The sequence below is a fragment of the Halichoerus grypus genome, chromosome 14 (genome assembly GCF_964656455.1).
Source record: "Halichoerus grypus chromosome 14, mHalGry1.hap1.1, whole genome shotgun sequence".
NCBI lineage: Eukaryota > Metazoa > Chordata > Mammalia > Carnivora > Phocidae > Halichoerus > Halichoerus grypus.
Window position 1 is genome coordinate 60398422 of NC_135725.1, and position 11706 is coordinate 60410127.

Here is an 11706-nt window from a genome sequence, read left to right on the forward strand (position 1 = left end):
TAAGATTGCCTGACATTTTAGAGCCCTTACACGTTTTTACTGCAGATTGGGCAGTAAAATTATAAACATGGATTCTGACAATAACCTAGGCAATGTGAGAGGTCCTTTCATATACGTAATCCTTACAAAAATGCTGTGAGCTAGATATCTCTGATTTACAAACTGGAAAAAGTTAAAAAGATCTATATATTTATTACTTAGGAAAGTGTGAAAGGCCCCTCCTATGTTGTTGGTGGGAGTATCATTGATGCTTTCCTTGAAGATAACTTGGTCGTATCTCTCAAAATTTAAAATATGCGTTCATTCCCTTTTAACTAGCAATTCCTTCTAGAAATGTATTCTGAAATACACAAATGTGGAAGTATATACAAGAGGCTTTTGATCACAGCTGTTAGTAGGAGAAAAAAGGTAACAGTCTGAATGTGCGTCTACAGAGGATTACAAAAAAAATGATATGTACATATTATTGCTCCTTCATCTCTAATGATCCCAATACATATAAAACAAAACAAAAACCTGCATGTGGAGGTACACATAAAAGTTTGTAAAGATATGGCTAAGTATCAAAGGATACAATCAAACTCTTCACACTAGTTACCTCAGTGAAGGGGGAGGTGATAAGGAAATGTTTAAGAATTTAATTTTTAGTCCTTATATACTTCTGTATTAATTTAATTTTTTAAAGATTTATTTATTGGGGCACCTGGGTGGCTCAGTCATTAAGCATCTGCCTTCAGCTCAGGTCATGATCCCAGGGTCCCGGGATCGAGCCCCACGTCGGGCTCCCTGCTTGGCGGGAAGCCTGCTTCTCCCTCTCGCACTCCCGCTTGTGTTCCCTCTCTCGCTGTGTCTCCCTCTCTCTCTGTCAAAATAAATAAATAAAATCAAAGATTTTATTTATTTATTTTGACAGAGAATGAGAGAGCCTAAGGAGGGGGAGCGGCAGAGGGAGAGGGACAAGCAGGCTCCCTGCTGAGCAGGGAGCAGGACTCCATCCCAGGACCCTGGGATCATGACCTGAGTCAAAGGCAGACGCTTAACTGACTGAGCCACCCAGGCGCCCTGATTTATTTATGTATTTATTTTTTAGATTTTTATTTATTTATTTGACAGAGACAAAGCGAGAGAGGGAACACAAGTAGGGGAAGTGGGAGAGGGAGAAGCAGGCTTCCTGCTGAGCAGGGAGCCTGATATGGGGCTCGATGTGGGGCTCGATCCCAGGGACCCTGGGATCATGACCTGAGCCGAAGGCAGACGCTTAACGACTGAGCCACCCAAACGCCCCATAATTTTTTTTTTTAAGTAGGGTCCATGCTGGGCTTGAACTCACAACCCTGAGATAAAGACCTGAGCCGAAATCAAGAGTCAGATGCTTAACTGAGCCACCCAGGCGCGCCTGTATTAATTTAAGTTTTATAATAATCTTTATTATTTTAATAGTATTTATGAAAACCAGGAATTTTAGGTTGTTCTGGTTTTTAAATCATTGACAATATTCTTCCTAAATTAAGATATAAATTTTTCAATGAAAATACCAGATTCTTTTTGAAACTAGACACTTGATTCTAAGACTCATAAGGGAAGATAATATTGCAAGATGAGTCACGAAAATTCTGTAAGAAATTTACAAGGCAGCTATAGCCCTAATAGTTACAAATGTATTTCATACTGCTTTATTGTGTAAGAAAAAAAAACTTGGAGAGAGGATTCCGGGAAGATGGCAGAGAAGGAAGCACCAAGAATCTGTCTCCTCACCCACATAATAATTGCACTGGCAGAATCTGTCTGATGTAACTGTTTTGGAACTCTGGAGTCTATTGACGGCAACCTCTAGGGGAGGGCTTGGATGATAAATCGCAGTAAATTTTGGTCAGTTTTAGCTGTTAGCACAGTAGAAGCTACCCATCCTTCACCCCTCAGCCACGTGGCGGGCAGCTATGCACTGGTTCCTGGAACCCCTTGCATCAGCTTGTGGGAGCCAAGATGGGCAAAAAAGGACTCTGTCCTCCAAATATTTGGGATTGCTGATTGCTGCTTTTGGTACAGAGGTGCAGAGGAAGAGACGGGCGCCTGTTGTTGCACCATAACCCTCCTCCCCCATTGTTGCAAGCCTTATCCCCTCCAGCTAGAGCAATTTCCAGGGGATTTGAAGCAAAAACTGACAGAATTGGAGGGAGAAACAGTTCCACAGTAATAGTTGGAGATTACAGTATCCCATTCTCAATAATGGATAGGATGACCAGACAGAAGTTAAGGAAATAGAAGAATTAACACAATTAACCAACCACATCTAATAGCCATGTCCAGAACACTACCCAACAAAAACACACACATTCTTCTCTAGTGCACCTGGGACATTTTCCAGGATAGAATATATGTTAGGCTACAAGTTAAGTCTCAGTAGATTTTCTTCTTCTTCTTCTTCTTTTTTTTTTAAGATTTTATTTATTTATCTGAGATAGAGCAAGAGCGACAGAGAGAGAGAGAGCATAAGCGGGGGCGGGGGGGGGGACGGTCAGAGGTAGAGGGAGGAGCATGTTCTCCACTGAGCAGGGAGCCTCACATGGGGCTTGATCCCAGGACCTTGAGATCATGACCTGAGCCAAAGACAGACACTTAACGGACTGAGCCACCCAGGCACCCCATAAAGTCTCAGTAGATTTTAAAAGATAAATTTTATACAAAGTATCTCTTCTGACCACAAGGGGATAATGTTAGAAATCAATAACAGAAATAAAACTGGACAATGTAAAATATTTGTGGAAATTAAACAACATACTCTTAAATAACCGATGGATCAATTTAGAAATTCCAGTGGAAATTAGAAAATACTTAGAGATGGGGTGCCTGGGTGGCTCAGTTAGTTAAGTGTCTGACTCTTGGTTTTGGCTCAGGTCATGATCTTGGAGTTGTGGGATCAAGTCCTGCATTGAGCTCAGCAGAGAGTCTGCTTGGGATTCTCTCCCTTTCCCTCTGCCCTTCCCCCTGCTCATGCACCCTGTCTCTCACAAATAAATAAAATAAAATAAAAAAGAGGGGCATGTGGGTGGCTCAGTCGGTTAAGTGTCTGCCCTCAGCTCAGGTCATGATCCCAAGGTCCTGGGATTGAACCCCTCATCAGGCTCCCTGCTGAGTGGGGAGTCTGCTTCTCTCTCTCCCTCTGCCCTGCCCCCCACTCGTGCTCTCTCGCTCTCAAATAAATAAATAAAATCTTAAAAAAAAAATACTTAGAGATGAATGAAAATAAAAACATAACAGACCAAAAGCTTTGGGACACAGCAAAAACAGTCCTAAAGAGGGAAATTTATAGCTAAAAATGCTTACATTAAAAAACAAGAGAGATTTAAGAGGCACCTGGGTGGCTCAGTCGGTCAAGTGTCCAAGTCTTGATTTTGGCTCAGGCCGTGATCTCAGTGTTGTGAGATTGAGCCCTGTGTCAGCCTCTGCGCTGTGTGTGGAGCCTGCTTAACATTCTCTCTCTCCCTCTCTCTCTGCCCTTCTCCTCTCTCTAAAAATAAAAAATAAAAAACCAAGAAAGATTTCAAATTAACAAGCTTTACAACTTAAGACCTAGTTAAAAAAAATAAAATAAAATAAACTCGGAACTACAGAAAGAAAAAACTAATAAAGGTAAATGAAATAAAGAATAGAAAAACAATAGAGAAAATTAATGAAACCAAAAATTGGTTATTTGAAAGGATCAACAAAACTGACAAACTTTCAGCTAAATGAACTAAGAAAAAAGAAGAGACTAAAATTACTAAAATCAGAAATGAAAATGAGGACATCACTACAAATTCTGCAGAAATAAAAAGGATTATAAGAGAGTACTATGAACAATTCTTTGCCATCAAATTAAACTAGATGAAACAGACAAACTCCTAGAAATGCAAAACCTACCAAGACTAAATCACAAAGAAATAGAAAAGTCTGAATAGACCTATAACTAGCGGGGTGCCTGGGTGACTCAGTCGGTTAAGCGTCTGCCTTTGGCTCAGGTCATGATCCCAGGGTCCTGGGATCGAGCCCCACCTTGGGCTCCGTGCTCAGCGGGAGGCCTGCTTCTCTTTCTCCCTCTGCCTGTCACTACCCACCCCCCCCGCTCATGCTTGCTCGCTCGCTCTCTCTGTCAAATAAATAAATAAAATCTTAAAAAAAAAATTAACTCAAACTTGATCTAAGACCTAAATGTAAGACCTAAAACTATAAAACTGCCAGTAGAAAACATAGGAATAGGACAAAAGCCTCATGACATTGGATTTTGGCAACAGTATTTTGGATATAACACTAAAGGCCCAGACAACAAAAGAAAAAATAGACAAATTGAACTTGAAAATTTTTAAAATGTTGTGCATCAAATACAATATCAACAGAGTAAACAGGCAACCCACAGAATGGGAGAAAATATTTGCAAATCTTATATCTGAGAAAGGACTAATGTCCAGAATATAGAGAAGTAAAACTCAACAACCCCAAAACAAAATAAAACCAAAAATATAATTTGAAAGTGGGCAAAAGACTTGAATAGACGTTTCTCCAAAGAAAATATACAAATGGCAATAAACACATGAAAAGATGATCAGCATCTCTGCTTGTTAGAGAAATGCAAAGCAATGCTACAATGAGATACCCTTTCATACCCATTAGGATGGCTACTGTCCAAAAAATAAAAAATAACAAGTAAGGATGTGGAGAAACTGGAACCCTTGCACCCTATTGGTAGCAATGTAAATTGTTGCAGCCAAAATGGAAAACAGTATGGCAGTTCTTGAAAAATCAAAAATAGAATTACCATATGATCCAGCAATTCTGCTTCTGGGCATATACCCCAAAGAATTGAAAACAGAGTCTTACAGAGACATTTGTATACCCGTATTCATAACAGCACTATTCACAATCACTAAAACATGGGAGCAACCCAATGGATGAATAGATAAGCAAAATGTGGTATATACTTGCAATAGAATATTATTCGACCTTAAAAAGGAAGGAAATTCTGACACATGCTACAACATGGATAAGCCTGGAGAACGTTATCTAAGCAAAATAAGCCAGTTACAAGAAGACAAATACTGTATGATTCTACTTACATGGGGTAATTAGAATGGTCAAAATCATAGAGATGAAAAGTAGAATGGTGTTTGCCAGGGTCTGAGAGGAGGGGCAATTGGAGAATTACTGTTTAATGGGTATAGAGTTTCAGTTTTACAAGATGAAAAGAGCAATGGAGATGGATGGTGGTGATGGTTGCACAACATTATGAGTGTTTAATACCACTGAACTGTGCGCTTAAAAATGATTGTGATGGGGGTGCCTGGGTGGCTCAGTTAAGTGTCTGACTTCGGCTCAGGTCATGATCTCGGGATCCTGGGATGGAGCCCCACATCGGTCTCCACGCTCAGTGGGGAGTCTGTTTCTCCCTCTCCCTCTCTCTCTGCCCTTCCCCCAGCTCATGCTCCCTCTCTCTCTCAAGTAAAGAAATAAAATCTTTTAAAAAATGATTATGATTGGTGCGCCTGGATGGCTCAGTCGTTGAGCTTCTGCCTTTGGCTCAGGTCATGATCCCAGTGTCCTGGGATTGGGGCCCCTGAGCAGGGAGCCTGTTTCTCCCTCTGCCTCTGCCTCTGCCCCTCCCCCTCGCTCATGCTCACTTGCTCTCGCATGCAGGCTCTCTCCCTCTCAAAATAAATAAATAAAATCTTTTTAAAAAATGATTATGATGGTAAATTTTATGTTGTATTTTGCCACACATACAAAATCTAATTTGGTCCTGGCATATGAATAAACAGACAAATCAATGCATCAAAACAGAAGGTCCAGAATAGACATAAATATGAAAAGAATTTGATGTATGAATAAGTTGATATTTCAAAGCAGTGGAAGAAATATAGATTAATTTTTAAAAGAGACTGAAACTGGAAGTCTTAGAAAAATATGTTGGATATTTATTTGACTTCTTACAACAAATTTATTGTCAAATGAATCAAATATTAAAATATTTTAAAAACTAGGGGCACCTGGGTGGCTCAGTCGTTAAGCGTCTGCCTTCGGCTCAGGTCATGATCCCAGGGTCCTGGGATCGAGCCCCACATCGGGCTCCCTGCTCTGCGGGGAAGCCTGCTTCTCCCTCTCCCACTCCCCCTGCTTGTGTTCCCTCTCTCACTATGTCTCTCTCTGTCAAATAAATAAAATCTTAAAAAAAAAATTAGGGGCGCCTGGGTGGCTCAGTCATTAAGCATCTGCCTTCGGCCCAGGTCATGATCCCAGGGTCCTGGGATCAAGCCCCTCATCAGGCTCCCTGCTCAGCGGGAAGCCAGCAGGAAGCCTGCTTCTCCCTCTCCCACTCCCCCTGCTTGTGTTCCCTTTTTTACTGTCTCTCTCTCTCTCTCTCTCTGTCAAATAAATAAATAAAATCTTAAAAAATGTATATTTTAAAAACTAAACTCTAGGGGCACCTGGCTGGCTCAGTTGGTGGAGCATGCAACTCTTGATCTCAGGGTTGTAGGTTCGAGCCCCACAGTGGGTGTATAGATTACTTAAAAAAAAAAAAAAAAATCTTAAAAAAAAAAAAAAAGAAGAAAACATGGAACATGTCTATAAAAAAAAACCTGTTTTAAATATAAAGACACAAATAGGTAAGAGTAAAAAGGATAGAAAAAAATAAATCCTACAAACACCTCTCATAAGAAAGCTGGAATGACTATATTAATGGCAGCTAAAGTGGACTCTATGACAAGATATAAGAGATAAAGAAGGATATTTATCATATTCAAATGATAAAAGGGTTAATTCATCAAGAAGAGAGAACAAGACTGAATGAATATGATGCTAGTAACAAAGCTTCATAACAAAGGCAATAAAACTGACAGAACTAAAAAGAGAATTTCCAAAGACTTTTAACAGTATCCACCCTTGAGTATGCTTTTCTTTCCATTTTTGTGTTCCATCTAGCTAGTTAAGTCCTAAGGGCAAGAATCGTGTCTTTTCATTATTATCTCCCAAAGTGCCTTGGATAGTATTGAAGACAGATGAAGATTTTAAAAGATCTGAAAAATGTTTGGAGCAAAATCTGACAGTGTGTATTAAGGATCTTTTTTTTTTCTTAACGCTCATGCGGGTGTATCTATTAATTCAAATCCTAGGACTCCATCCAAAGAAAGACATCCAAAAAAAGCAAGACAATTTTATGCTTAAACAGTTCAGCTAATGTTACATTGTATGTAAACTATACTTCAATTTAAAAAAATTAAAAATGAAAATATTAAACCCCATGGGAATTGAAAATGTTTATTCTTTTTTCATTATGTGCAAACCCATAATAAAACTTCATCATTGTAAAAAAAAAATAGAAGTTCACTGAAATGTTGCATGTAACTGAAAAAATTGGGAATAGGTTAAATGTTCAACTAGAGGATTAGATGTATAAACTCTGTGGCAACATTCAATGGATTATCATGTGAGATTTGAGAAAATGCTTACAAGATAATGTTTCAAAAATTTTTAAAGGAGGATACAAAAAATACAATATCAAAAAATGAATACAATATCAATTATAAGCATACATATGCACAGAGAAAAATCTAGAAAGAAATAAAGTAGAATGTTAATGATGTTTGCCTTTAGGTGGGGAAGGGATCATGAGTTACTATAATTGCATTCTTTGTATCTGCCTCCCCCCCAAATATTGTACATCAAATATGTCTTGGTTCGATAATTTTTTAAAAATCTAAAGTGTTGGGAAAAATTTTAATAACTGAACAGGCTAAATTTGACATGATTACACTTAACAAGACTTCATATAAAGCTCTGAATTGGTTTTTTTATTTTTTTAATTTAAAGATTTTTATTTATTTGACAGAGAGCGAGCACAAGCAGGGGGGAGCGGCAGACAGAGGGAGAGGGAGAAGCAGGCTCCCTGCTGAGCAAGGAGCCTGATATGGGGCTTGATCCCAGGACCCTGGGATCAAGACCTGAGCTGAAGGCAGACGCTTAACCAACTGAGCCACCCAGGCACCCCCCTCTGAATCTGCTCTTTAAAAAAAATTCGGTATGATATGATTTAGCAGAAGCAAAATCAAGAATTTTTGTTTATTGTTAACTCCAAATAAGTTAACTGAACATTATAAGATGCTTAGAATAAACGCACATATTGGTTTCATTAGGAAAGGCAGCTAGGAGATACCATAAAGGAAGTGATGGATCCTTTCTGTGCTACCCAGCCCGGAACTGGAGTATTGATCCATATGGGGTCCCACAGTGGTAGAGGGATCCCGATATATTGGCGTGTGTCCAGCCGTGGTGACCTGGATGAGGAGAGACCTAGAAACTTTGGTGTGTGACATAGCTGAGGGGCTGGAGGGAGCTGCTGAGAAGGAGAGGAGCAGATAAATGCAAAGTGTGATCAGAGTGTTCAAGCTTTTGGAGGGCTCAGGGCAGAGGAAATGTGTCGTGTTGTGTGTGGCTCTGGAGAGCAGGACTGGAATTGCAGGGGGAAGCTACAGAAGGTAGATTCAGGGGCGCCTGGGTGGCTCAGTCGTTAAGCGTCTGTTTTCGGCTCAGGTCATGATCCCAGCATCCTGGAATCGAGCCCTGCGTCGGGCTCCCTGCTCTGCGGGAAGCCTGCTTCTCCCTCTCCCACTCCCCCTGCTTGTGTTCCCTCTCTCGCTATGTCTCCTCTGTCAAATAAATAAATAAAATCTTAAAAAAAAGAAGGTAGATTCAGCTTCGTGTAAGGAAAAACCTATCCACGTTGAAGGCGGCCTCATAAGAAATGAGCTGTCCACGTCTACAGAACACAAGCGGAGTCTGCATCAGGGATATGAGGGAAGAGAAAGGAAAGACAGAAGGGAGAACAGGAGAGTGAGGCAAACAGAAAAAGAAAGGAAGGAAAAAGAGAGGCAGAGGTGGAAGAAAGGGAGAGAAACGGTGAGGCAGAAGAAACGCTTGGGAGAGAGTACACGCTGAGTTGCTACGAGTGCTTCAGATCTTCCTTAGCCATATCCTGAACGGCCAGCAGGTGGAGATATCACCCAAGGAAAAGAGGACGGCCTCCCGCCACCAGCGCACCCCGCCCCAGCCTTATTCTTTCTTACTCTCTAAACATCGGTTCCCTCTCCTGAAAAATGAAGCTAAGAGAGAACTCCAGAAGTCTCCGAATTTCCAAACTAAGCTTATAAACAAACATTTTATGATAAATGTAGCCTGTGATTACCCCTGATTCTAATTTAGAAGAGGCCTTTGTAGGTGTTTGCATTTTGGTCACTGCCGGAAGATGGCTCCCTCCATCTTGCCTCATCCCAGTTATATACACGTGCATTTATACATATATGGTGTACATGTGTTTTGAATCATTGTTAAATAATTAAACAACATAGGGGCATACTACAGTCCTCTTCCCAGTCACCCTGCCATTAACACTTTGCTTCCTCAAATAGAAGCACTGTCACTTTGAATTCTTAACTGCTGTAATTCTGGGAGTCTTTGCTCTCAATCCATATGTGCTTTCTTCATTCTTCCACCCAGCCATAAAGCAGCCAATTCTCAGGACTTTCACAGACTCTGTCTGACTGGTAAAGATGTGCCTAAAAGGGAAACAATCTTTTACGACTGTGCTTCTCAACCTTGAAGTGCACACTAATCACTCAGGGACCTTATCAAGTGCAGATTCTGATTCAGAGGATCTGATAGGGCTGGAGATTCTGCACTGCTAATGAGTTTCCAGATAACATTGATGCTGCTGGCCCAAAAGCCACACTTTGAGTAGAAAGGCTATACATATATATGTCCCTATATCAGGAGGGGTCAGGACACCTTTCAAGAACTACAATTGACTCCTTTTAGCCATGCTGTCTTGTCACCCTTTAACTTTGACTTAATTGCTGATGTTTTCATTCAACCAATCATTTATAGAGAATCTACTCCGTGTAAACCCAATACCCGTTAATTTTAAGCACCATTAGTAAGCATCTTTGAGCTCCAGTCCTGAGGTTCCTAGGATTAGTGATGATTCAGATTCATTCCTTGCCCTGTCACTCATTCATTCAACATTTATTGAGGATCTACTTATGTGCCAGGCAGTGCTCCAGGAACTGGAGATGGAGCAGTAAAGAAAACCATAAATCAGAGTGCCTGGATGGCACAGTTGGTTGGGCATCTGACTCTTGGTTTTGGCTCAGGTCATGATCTCAGTGTCATGATCTCAGGGTCATGGGATCGAGCCCCATGTCTGGCTCTATGCTCAACACAGAATTTACTTGAGATTCTCTCTCCTTCTTCCTGCCCCTCCTGCTTGTGTGCTCTCTCTTTTTCTCTCAAATAAATAAATAAATCTTAAAAAAAAAACCCCACATAAATCTGTTTATTGCTTAACTCCCAACTTGTTTATTGTTAACCTCAAGTAAGTCTGTCTCCAATAGGGGAGACAGGTAAATAAGTAGGCAATTAAGCTCCTTTCCCCCCTCCCCTTTTTTCCTTTTTTCCCCCCTGAACAACTCAACCCCAAAGCCATTCAGTGGGGTCAAGCAAAGTAGCTTTCCACTCAGAGGAATAGGGGAGCCTGCAGTGGTCAAGGGCAGGTGCTGGAGCCCAAGCAGGATGAGCAGGTTATCCATGTGGAAAAGTGTGGCCTGGTACAGACTGTCTGAGCCCAAGCAAGGTGAGAAGGACATCTGGGCAGGGGGACACCCTCGTGAGGGTTGTCGGAGTCTGAGCAGAGTAAGGAGGGCATCTGTGATGGTTAATTTCATGTGTCAACTTGACTGGCTTCTAGGTGCCAGATTAAACATTATTTCTGTGTGTGTTTATGAGGGTATTTGTGGATGAGATTAGCATTTTAATTAGCTTTTAATTTAATTAGTGGACTCAGTGAAGTAGACTGCCCTCACCAATGTGGATGAGCATCATCCAATCCCTCAAGGTCCTGAATAGAACAAAAGGTGGAGGAAGAAGGAGTTTTCCCATTTTTTTTCCTGCCCCATCTGTGAGTTGGGACATCTCATCTCCTCCAGTCATTGGGCTTGAAGTTACACCATTGGCCTCCCTAGTTCTCAGGCCTTCGGATTTACACCACCAGCTTTCCTGCCAGTGTACACATGGCAAATTATGGAACTTCTCAGCCTTCATAATTGTGTGAGCCAATTACTCATAATAACAAATCTCTCTCTCTCTCTCTCTAAATATATAAATAGATCTCCTACTGGTTCTGCTTCTCTGGAGAACTCTAAACTAATACAGTGTTCACGTAAAGGCCAGGGCTTGGTTTAAGGTGTTAGAGCCTGAATGGGCTAATAGGCCTCCATGTCAGGTGATGGTGGTGGTGGTAGTGATGGGAGATGTGTTACTTACAGGAGGACTGATCAAATAAGTATATTAAGGCTAATGGAAGCCAGGTTTCTCACTGTCAGCAAAGGAAGTTACAAATATGGGAGGAAAGAAAATCAGAATAAACCCTGTGGTGCTCAATTGGAATTAGAGGTCAGTATGATCTCATGGATTTCAATGTGGATTTAGAAATACTAAATTTTAGAAATAAATGGATTTAGAAATCCTGGATTTAGAAATAAATCACTGTTAGTTGTAAAAGTGTGTTTACTTACATGTATTCCCTAACTCAGTTCATTCAGGCCTGGGAGCCATGGCATCCCCAAAGCAGTCCCTACCTACTACACAGATCTTGTTGTTTTTAAATACCATCCTCTACCAAGAGAA